Below are 8438 nucleotides of genomic sequence, written 5' to 3' on the forward strand. Positions count from 1 at the left end.
CCCAGGGAAGCGTATTGAAAGTCACACCGATTAGAATGGGCATCATCAGAAAATCTACAAGCAACAAATGCTGGAGAGGGTGTGGAGAAAAGGGAACCCTCTTGCACTGTTGGTGGGAATGTAAATTGATACAGCCACTATGGAGAACAGTATGGAGGTTCCTTAGAAAACTAAAAATAGAATTACCATATGACCCAGCAATCCCACTACTGGCACATACCCAGAGAAAACCATAATTCAAAAAGACACATGCACCCCAATGTTCATTGCAGCACTATTTACAATAGCCAGGTCATGGAAGCAACCTAAATGCCCACTGACAGACAAATGGATAAAAAAGACGTAGTACGTACATAAAATGGAATGAACTTGGGTCATTTGTAGAGACGTGGATGGACCTAGATACTGTCATACAGAGTGAAGTAAGTCAGAAAGAGAAAAACAAATATCGTATATTAACACATATATGTAGAATCTAGAAAAACGGTACAGATGAACCGGTTTGCAAGGCAGAAATAGAGACGTAGATGTAGAGAAGAAACGTATGGACACCACGGGGGGAAAGCGGGGCAAGGGTGGTGGTGGTGGGATGAATTGGGAGATTGGGGTTGACATGTATACACTAATATGTATAAAATAGATAACTAATAAGAACTTGCTGTATAAATTAATAAATTTAATTTAATTTAAAAAGTAGGGCTTCCCTGGTGGCGCAGTGGTTGAGAGTCCGCCTGCCGATGCAGGGGACACGGGTTCGTGCCCCTATCCCGGAAGATCCCACATGCCGCGCAGCGGCTGGGCCCGCGGGCCATGGCCGTGGAGCCTGTGTGTCCGGAGCCTGTGCTCCGCAGCGGGAGAGGCCACAGCAGTGAGAGGCCCGCGTACAGCAAAAAAAAAAAAAAAAAAAAAAAAAGTAATTGGCCCTCCTCTGAGTAAGTGATTGCCCGAGGGCATCATGTTGAACACTCTCGACTGTCCTCTTAAGCCCAGGTTTGCAGTGAATGAGCCATTTAACCTCTCTTTACCCCAGTCTTTCTAGATTACAAACAGTAACGGTAATTTCCCTTCCCTCTTGTTAAAAAACAAGACAAAACAAAAAATACGCAAATCCTGATGGTGCTTTCCCTTTGTGGAAAATTCTTTGGATTTATCCATCTATTACTCTGATGTAGTAAAGAAGAAATATAGCAAAATTTCTCTCTGTCCATAAAGATTTTAGGCTTTTAAGCTTAACTCTTTAGCAAAAACTATCAAATGCCTATTCTCCACTGCCTGGGGCTAGACAGTTCCTTGATTCTGTCTAAGAGGTGGGGAGCCACAAGGGAACAAGTACTTAAAGAGACTCTAAAAAGCCCTATCTTTTCTGCACCCGCTTCGCCACCACCAGCTCTCCAGTTTATCCACTGCTCTTCTCACTCTTTCCACACCAGGAACACCAGCCTCTTAGTTTGTACTTTCAACACTCAACGTTCTCCCATCCAAAGGCCCTTGCATTTACGATTTCATCTTCTGGAAATGTTCTAGAAAAGTAATCCATACACATATAAATAGAATATGATACTAGAGGTTATGATAATAGATAGGATATGACTACCTTCAAGTCTCTGGTCAAATGTCACCACATCAGTGAGACCTTGATCATCCTATAAAAAACAGCTGTTGTGCATCCCCATGCAGGTGCACACATTAACCTACACATGCTCCATTCCATCTCTGATATAGTTTTCTCCATATGTTTGTTCCCGTCTGCCAAACAATATATCAATATTTTGGTATTGGTTTATTTTCGGTCTCTTCCCTAGGTAGAATGCGAATTCCGTGCAGGTAGAGTCATGATTTTTTCACTGCAGAACCTACAACAATCATTGGCACATAAGAGTCACTCAGTAAATATTTCTAGGGTGAAAAAAAGAAAGGTGATATATCCTTACCTTAGATTATCCACTGCACATTTTGGTATCCTTTGCATTACTTGCTCAAATGATCTTACACTCCAGCCATACGTACCTATTGGCAGTTCTTTAGGCCCACCATTGCTCTGTATGCCCTCGTGTCTTTTTTTTAATTTAATTTTATTTTTTTAACATCTTTATTGGAGTCTAATTGCTTTACAATGGTGTGTTAGTTTCTGCTTTATAACAAAGTGAATCAGCTATACATGTACATATATCCCCATATCTCGTCCCTCTTGCGTCTCCCTCCCACCCTCCCTATCCCACGCCTCTAGGTGGTCACAGGACATATATACACTCACTACCAAATGTGAAATAGATAGCTAGTGGGAAGCAGCCACGTAGCACAGGGAGATCAGCTCTGTGGTTTGTGCCCTCTTGCTTTTTAAATCTTGCTGTAGCCTCTGCCTAGAATGTTCACTTCTGAAACTTTTTTGTTGTCTTTCACACTTCTACATTTCCTTCAAAACACAAATCAGGTGTCCTGTTCTTCAAAAATATTTCATGATGAACTCATTCTTTCTCTGTGTCCTCCTTCCCACCCTGGCACCCTGTCCTGGCACTTATCTACTCATTATGTTATACTATTCTGTCCAGTTGAAACTCCTCCCAGCTTTACCAGAGACCACTTGAAAGCAGGGACTGCTTCTGACGTCAAAAGCACAATGCCCCAATGCCTGGCATATGACAGCTACTCATAAATGATCAATAAATGAACAACAACCCACCTTATTCTTTTTTCTTATCGTAAGAAGCTACTCTTCATTGCTTTAAACTTCTAAAATTGCCCTGAGGGATATAATAGTAATGAGTGTTCCTGAAAATCAAGAGAATGGACACTTATGATAAGTAGCTTGAAGATTAGCCAAGTGAAAACTGGAATAGCTCTCAAGGAAGAGGAGTGAGGCATTCAGGCTCCTTTAGGAGTAGCAAGTAGCAGTGATGCTGGTGTTCACACTGCCATGAAGAAAACCACTGCCATGTGAAGCTCCTAACAGAAGTAAATATGTAGTATCTCTGAGGTATGTGATAGTATGTGAGAGTAGATCATGACAGAACTCTTCAGCAACCTTGTTTCTGGATTTTACCTCATCCAGCATCACTTGGTGTATGTTGAGGTAATGCACAAATTTTACTAGGTAATTAGTCTAGGACTTATTCCTCTAGGGTAGAAAGATGCTATCTTACTCCAATCATGTTGCTATAACAAAATACCACCAACTGGGTAGATTATAACAACAGCAATTATTGCTCACAGTTCTGGAGGCTGGGAAGTCCAAGACAGAGGTGCTAGCTTGTTTGCCTTCTGACACCAGGAGGAAAGTGGAACGTAGTCATGTATGTCCCTGCAGGTATTTGTAGGTTGTCTTCCACCCTGAGATTTCTCTGCTGCCTCCCCTCCCCTAAACAAGTGTCAGAGAGGATTGGAGCTCTATCTTCACAGCGCTTGCTGACTTTTCAAGAGAAACATTGTACAGATAGACCCACAGACATACTGAAATAGATATCCGCAGCTCTGTTGGATGTGTAGTATTTAGCTTCTTCGGTCTGTGTGTGAAACACTCCTAACATGCTTCCCCTCCTCCAGTGCCCACAGGGCCACCGGATTTCAGCCTGTTTTCTCTGTTCTGTTAAACACACCTCTTTTTCTAGCAGCTGAATGGGAAGGAGGATCCCCCTTTCAGTTGTCATCTTCCTCGAAACTGTTCACTCTAAATGAATTCTCACATTTCCCTTCTGAATCTATCTACCATCTCCCTCGATGTCCAAACTCCTCCTGATAGACAAATTTATTGAGCGCTTAAATGTATACCAGTTACCGTTTGTCAGTGGCATTTAACCCTCACAAATATTATCCACATTACACAGTTAAATATTGAGGCTTAGAGAAAGTAAGCAACTTGCCAAAAGTTGCAAACTTAACAAGTGACATGTCCAGGATTCAGGCACAAAATATTTGAGCCCAGAGGCCATGCTCTTAACCATGAAGTGAAACCCTCTAAACAGGAAGAAGTTAACACCTGTTCAAGGGAAATGGAGGGTCCATGCTAGCTCCCTTATTTATACCAGCTGCCCGAGGGGAAAGTTTAACAGAAAAGTGTTCCCATTTAATTTTTCTGTTTCTTTAACCATTGAATTAAACAATAACACATCCTCCTTAAATGCAATCTCTCTTTGATTCAAGCTTTCTGATTATTTCAGAAACTTCAGTGAATAGTTTATATCTTCATAATTTTTTTCTTTAATTTCAGAACTTTGTGAGAAGGATAATGCTATTTTCTTTTAAGTGATTAGATAATTTTGTAATTTTCTATGCTAAAAAGTATACTTATACTATAGTATATATAAATTCTATGTATTTAGTGTGTACTTTTGTTAAAGCATTGTAAAATAACAACTGAATTGTACTCCAATAAATACATCATTTTCCTCAACATTGACTTAATGTGCACTATAGTTCATATTTTTTTCTGATTAGTTCAGAATTAGAGAATTACCATTTTGAGACTGGTTTTTACTAACTCTAACTTCCATGTTCCTAATTTCCATGTTCCTAATGAATAAACTAAGCTTTATTTATCCTTAATATTTTCTGACCTCTTCACTTCAATTGGAAATCTGGATTGTTTCAAATGATTCCCCTACCATCTCCACCACAAATTTAGCTTTCTCTTTCTCTAGTATAAGAAGAGCCAGCCTGCTTCTTACATTTAGGCCACTTTCTGATTATTATTCTATAATCTCTGTATTCCCCTAATTTTAACTTACTGTTAGGAAGTAAAGTTGGCCCTCTCTCTATTCAAACCACTCCTGTATCCTCCAGAACCAGCGCCTACTTCTACTTTCCTGAATGAGGTCAACTACACTTCACCAAGCTTAATGTTTTTTAATTTTAACTAATTAATTTTTTAAAAATTAATTTTATTGAAGTATAGTTGATTTACAGTGTGTTAGTTTTAGGTGTACAGCAAAGTGATTCAGTTATACATATCCATATATCTATTCTTTTTCAGATTCTTTGCTCATATAGGTTCTCATAGACCAAGCTTACCAATTTTATAGTTTCATTGCCTGTCTTCATCTATGCCATGACCTCATTTCTCATTCACATCTCAAAATTAAACTTTCAGAACTCCATTGCAACAACGATCAGTGGTCTAATGAACTTGTATAAGATGACCAGAAGTTGAAGTATTGTAAGCATTAGTAATATAAAAGTCCAACTTCTGTCTGTTCTGCAAATGAATATATGTTTAATCCTAAATATATGTTTAGTACTAAAAGTTTCACCATGGTAGTGTGAGTCTTTCCAAAATTTATTACATTCCTATTATATGCCAAGCACTGACTTACTCTTTGATTTCATTTTCCCCCCAATTTTGTTTTCCAAACACAGAATGACAACTTGGTGAAAAAAAACCCTGCGGTATATACCAAATACCAAGATGTGCATCCTCTGCCCATCCTCATTTCTGTATTCCCACTCATCCCATCGTAATTAGATTCTGCCACTTTTCTCCTGAGCCCTATAATAGTCTCATGTCTACTCACTTCCCATCTCTTCCCCATCTTTTAATCTCAAATACAGTTCATACATACAGAACGTCACCTGAATGATGTTCATAACTGATGGCTGCTTGCTTTCTTAAGAATGCTTAAAAGATGCAGTGTTGGAAGAGAAAGCTGTCACCACCTGCTGACTTGTGCCCAAAGTCTCAGAGGCTGAAACTTCTGCTTTCATAAATGGGGAGGTCCAGCACAGAAGTGAATTGAAGAAGTGCCACAAAAGAGCTTATGAGCCTTTTAAAGACTTCCCAGGAGATATACACACACACATACATGTACACAAGATGTTCAGTGTGATTTCAGAGAAATTCTCAGAGACCTCATATGTCTCGAACACTGGGTAAGACCTCTGCTTCCAGACATTCTAAAATTTACTCTTGAATAATGCAACCCAGAGAGTGGAGTACTTGGACCAAATTATTTATATCCCTTATAGTATTATTTCTGGCAAATTACCCCATCCGCTTTTGGCTTGCATAACACACAATTACAAGAACTTCTTTTCTATCTATTGGTAGAGGTCCTCTTCCATCACATCCTGTATACAAAGACTATATAAGTGCACATAATGTCTTACATATTATTTCATAGGGTTAACCGATACTTGGTGTCCAATGTAGAATAACATGGACTATGGGCTAACAGTGTTCTATAAAGAATAAAGTAGTTCTTTGTAAACTAGACTGTTTATATATTTCATACACACGCTTTGTTTCCCAGTTATTCTCTCTTATCACTTAATAAATTCTTTTGATGTCTTTTCTATATCATTTGTACTAAAGTGAAACAAAGCAAGATGTTTTTGATTGCTCCATACCTGGACAAAAGTGTTAGAATGGAAGCCTAGAGGCTGCTATGGTGGTAGCAGTCATAATGAAAATGAGAGAACCCCTAAATGGATGTGGTTTTCCTGCTTCAATTACCTGGAGATTGTTTTCCAGTGCTGACACCAGGATGTTCTGCATTTTGCTTTAGTGAAAGGAATGAGTGTTTCCTCTACAGTTTTAATTATAATTTTGTTTCCTCTAAAATGGCTATGTAATTTCATTGACCATTGAGTTAATACAAAGTGAACTCCTTGGCCTGGCCCTCCAGGCACTCCAACTGTTCTAACCTATCCCTGCTGCTCCATCACCTCCCCTTCTCCTACACATGGGCCTGTGCTGCCATCAAACTGCACAAACCTCTCTTCTCTCAAGTGCTGGGGAGTTTTCTAATCTCTGTGTCACTTTTCATTCTGCTGATTATGTCAGGAATCGGATTTTCTTAGATGCGATGCATACTAAATCTACTTTACACGTATAACATGCTTATATAGTTAGTAAATTTGACAAAAAATTATTAAATGATACCTAATGATGACTACATTATAAAATCATATATATATGCTTTTTCATATATATTCATGTCTTTCAACACTAACCTCACCCTCTCCATTCTCATAATACTTAAAATATGCTTGCTTTATGTTGTCCAGGCCATTGCATGTGGTGCTCTCTTTGCCTGGACTTCTCTCCTTCCTCCGTTCTTCTACTTGCTACCACTTCCCCATGTAATGACCCGATTTGGAGAAGACTTGTTTCTGCTTCTCTTATGGGTTCCCTTAGTACCCTATTCTAAGTTCTATTAATTCAGACTGCATTGTAACTCCCTGTTCATTGTCTTACTTGCTCATTGTGTCCCCAATGCCTATACAGCACCTAACGTTTGGAAAGTACTCAAATAAATGAAAGTTGGTGACATTGAAATACATGTATAACTGGTTTAGAAGAGTTAAATGATCATTGTTATTGAAAGTCATAAAGATACTTACGCCTTTGACCCAGTAATCCAGGAGTCAAAAATTCAAATGCTTTCAGGGTCAAGCAGGTAATCTAAATGTACAATGTTGGCCTGGGGGAAGGCAATGGGAATACAGGTTACTGTACTTGCCTCACCTAAACACATTCAGATTTACACTTTTATAAATACTGTCGATACAAGCCAAACAAACCATAACCCCTGTCTCATTCAAAGAAACAATTCTGTAGAGGAAAAAAATATTCATAATAATATTATTTGTGAATCTATCTGTAATAAGGAAAAAATGAAGACAAATAGCTAGTAATAGGAAGCGGATTAAATTAAATATAGATTGTATCCATTAAATATCATGTATTCTTTAACATTAAAATAATCCCCCAATTGTAATATATGAAAAATGCTTTCGTTATTGGAAATGGTGAAGGAATAACACAAAACTCTGTGTTTGCTGTAATTGCAACCATGTAAAAATATACATCCTTGTTAAAAAAAAAGGATTATGCAAAATGAAGATAACTATGTTAGGGTGCTCAAAATAGAAATGATTTTTGTAAAGTTCAGCATTTAATAATGCCGTCATTTTTCCAATCCTAGTCTCTGGAGAAAGCTTTGGCAATATCTCTTGGAGTCTTAGAAGATGATACCTAGCAAGCAGAACCAGGTTACTTTGGGTAAAAGCTGAAGAATATGAATTGTGGGCTGAGCTACAAATAACATTGTCATAGCAACCTCCAAAGATTTCATAGAAAAGGCATGACTTGGATTTCTCTTTTTTTTTTTTTAAGGAAAATGACTAACAAGATCCCTTTTAAAACAGTTCCGATATAGTGCGGGATAAGATACAATAAGTTTGATAAAGAGTTTTGTTGAGAAATTGGGATAACCTGGCAGAACCTTGAGATCAGAAGTGAGACTCCCTAGTGTAGCCTTAGCACATTATTTTGTGTGTGTATTGATTAGTTTTCAGTGACGTAACACTTATGTGATGCCAATCTGCCTTCCCTGCAGATAATATTTATTTAATAATAAAATATTAAGAACAATATAATAATTCTATAATGATAATAATGGTTATTGTTAGTAAAAAAAGTTCAATTCTCCTTGTTAAGAGACATT

General features: G+C 38.0%; 1 long non-coding RNA gene across 1 annotated transcript; it reads left to right on the top strand.

Annotated features, from left to right (window-relative positions):
* The first annotated feature begins 5079 nt into the window (after positions 1–5079).
* LOC308610211 lies at positions 5080–7267 on the top strand. The gene is made up of 2 exons (XR_014014453.1): positions 5080–5149; positions 6997–7267. It is a non-coding gene; the product is annotated as an uncharacterized lncRNA (long non-coding RNA).
* The last annotated feature ends 1171 nt before the right edge of the window (positions 7268–8438 follow it).

The sequence above is a fragment of the Mesoplodon bidens genome (assembly GCF_964165515.1).
Source record: "Mesoplodon bidens genome assembly, contig: HAP1_SCAFFOLD_581, whole genome shotgun sequence".
In the NCBI taxonomy this organism is placed as follows: Eukaryota; Metazoa; Chordata; class Mammalia; order Artiodactyla; family Ziphiidae; genus Mesoplodon; species Mesoplodon bidens.